The sequence below is a fragment of the Asparagus officinalis genome, chromosome 3 (assembly GCF_001876935.1).
Source record: "Asparagus officinalis chromosome 3, Aspof.V1, whole genome shotgun sequence".
NCBI lineage: Eukaryota > Viridiplantae > Streptophyta > Magnoliopsida > Asparagales > Asparagaceae > Asparagus > Asparagus officinalis.
This window is the reverse complement of record NC_033796.1, coordinates 34,582,304-34,585,290: the sequence shown is the minus strand read 5'-3', so window position 1 is coordinate 34,585,290 and position 2,987 is coordinate 34,582,304.

Genomic DNA, 2,987 nt, shown 5'->3' with positions numbered 1-2,987 from the left:
TCCTATCGCCACCGAGGAACCCACGTTAAACAAGGAGGGCCTTCCCTCCGCTTCTGTTGTAAACATTTGATTTATTAGTTTGTAATAAGCCTTCTTATCAATACAAACGAAACTCCTTTCTTCGGAAGAATCAAATTTTCACCCTACAACAACCCTATGGTCGACTCCCACAGTCGACACTCAATCATACGAGAATTTTGAAGACTTATGCACCTACGTAAGACCTAGGCACCTAACCTTAGGGTTGCCATTCAGCCTCAAGGCTGCCGAAGACCTAGTCAACTGTCAAGAGTTTTAGGTATTCGATTCCTCAGTCAAATTTGAAACTCTTGATGAGTTGATAACTCTGAACGAGTTTGAAACTCTATGAAATAGTTGATTTAACCGAAATCGGTTTGTAAGCCAAGGATGAGCTCCTTGTTGCTGAAGTTGAAGATGATCTCCGTTGGAGAATGATGCCGATCCCTTCAGGCCCTTTCTACTCCAAGAAATCCCCCTTTGCTGCTAAGTACCAGATCCAAAAAGCCAGCCGAAAAGAAGCTCTTTAACTCAATTGAGTTTACTCCTATTATAGGAGATTAAGGGGTGTAACCACCCCTTAAATCACTCCTAAGTGGGGTGTAACCGCCCCTAAATCGTGGGAAACGGTTTTGGAACCTTTCAGCTCATGTTGAATGAGTCAAACAACGTCGAAGTTGGCATTCAGGACCCTAACTCCGCGTCTTAGGATTGGAGACGCGGAGTTGGGTACCCGCTGGGTGTTAAAAAACGTGAGGGCCGCCCGTGTTTTGGAGTCTGAAGGTTGAAAACACGGGGGTCGCCTGTGTTTAGTTTGCTGAAGGTTGGAAACGCGAGGGTCGCTTGCGTTTTGCTTGTTTGAAGCTTGGAAACACGAGGGTCACTTGTGTTTTGCTTGTTGAAGCTTGGAAACGCGGGGGTCGCCTGTATCTTGCTTGTTGAAGCTTGGAAACGTGAGGGTTGCCTGCGTTTCAGGAATTGAAACGTGAGGGTGAATTCCGCGTTTTAGAAGGAGCTAATGACTTATAGCTTCTTCTGTAAAGTATTGCAAAGATTATTGTTTAGTAATATTCGTCTTGGCTCCTCAAAAATATAAGAGTCGTCAGATTGTAACTCCCGATATTAATTATGAAAGCTATTGATTAGATCTTTCATCAGTTGTTACGAAGGTCGTCAGATTATAACCTTCATCGATCTACGTAAAAGTCTTCAAATTGTAACATTCTGGAAGTTATCAGATTGTAACTTCCATCATTGGTGTTTGATGGGGATTGACTATCTGTTGTGATTTTTAGACAGCTTACACGCCACTCGACCATACGAGGATTTCGAAGACCTAGGCACCTACGTAAGACCTACGCACCCAACCTTAGGGTTGTCATTCTGTCAAAAAGGTATTCACGTCATTTTGCATAAGCCTAAGGTATGAATATTAAGTGTTTGGCTAATACTTAATTGACCTAAAAACTTAAGCAGTCATCTGTCAAGTTCTGGTCAGTTAAACGCTCAGCCAAAATAAAGCATCAAGTGGACTAGTTGTCACAAGTCCCCAGCACGGGTCGACACCTTACAACTAACTCATTTCAGCCAACATTTCAGTTCTTGATAAGAACAAAATTACAAAGTTAAGAAAATGTAAACCATAAAGGCAAACTCGAGAATGGAAACAAAAGTTGATTTTCATTCAATAAAAGGAAATTTCATTACAATTTTCTCTACAAAAAAAAAGAAAGAGACACGCAGGTCTTCAGAACTCTCGACCAGATCCGGGAGTTAGACTTGGCGGTCTCTTGGTGGTAGCAGCTGCAGAAGATTCTTTAAGGGCCCTAACAACAGGTTCAATCTCATCATCACTCGCTGATAAATCCAGCCCGCCTCCACTCTTCTTGACATCCTTCAACAGATTGAGACAACAGGAGACGTAAGAAGGATAGAAGCGATCTGGAGAAGGATGAGAGCTATGATGCACTAGAGAAGTGAAGTAGTCGACTCTGACCTTACATGCTAGAGCCACTTCAACCCTTCCCAAGAGGCCATGACGGCAGTCGTCGAGCACCTTTTTTTATGTTGCTCTGAATCTAGATGAATGAGTTTATCCTCCAGTTCCTTGACAAGGATTGTAGACGCCTGAAGTTGTGGCTACAGCTACTCGAAGTCACTCCTCGACTTCTCGAGAGATAAGCGACTTGATCGAGCTTCCGCCTCAGCCGTCGCCTTGTGACGCTTCTCGGACTCGACCTCTGCCTGTAGATGAACCATCTCCCTTTGAAGATCCTTAATGGTTCCCACCTGCTTGGAGAACTGAATTCGGAAGCTCTTCAATAGCTCTTCCTTCTCATCCAGATTCCAGTGCCAAACACCTTCTTTATGAGCCAACTCGGCCTCTAAGGCAGCAACCCTCCTTTCTGCCTCTTCCTTGGCCGACTTCTCCTTTGCCAGCTCTGCTTGGCACTCCAAGGAACGCTCAAGTCGATTGAACAGAGCTTGCTCCAACGAAGTCCCCCGAGCCAAACAGGCTTGGAGGGACTGATGTATGCCAACACTTGGCATATCCTCCAAAATCATCTCACCAACATCATTCTCCATCTGGTCTGACGGAGTTCCAGCTCTCCTCTCGATGCCGTCGTCCGTCCCAATCGGCTCCTTGCCAGGGCGACGAAACGACTCAGGCATAGAACTAGGGCCGACAACATCCTCCTCGACCGCTAGGGCCAATGTCCTCTCACCAGGAGAAGACTCATCTACCGGCCCCATATTTTCCAAGTAGTTAAGATGAGTAACCAGTGAACCCATTCTAGCTGACTGGGGCACCATAATCGACCTGCTTAGGCGCCGCCTCTCGACCCTTATCCTCCCCCTTAATTCAGAGGTAATTTTGGCTGCTAAATTTTAGCTGCTTGAGGAATCAAAACAACCTCCTCCTTAGCACTAAGGGCCTCCCTCAGTATCTTATAAGGCCTAACAGTAGA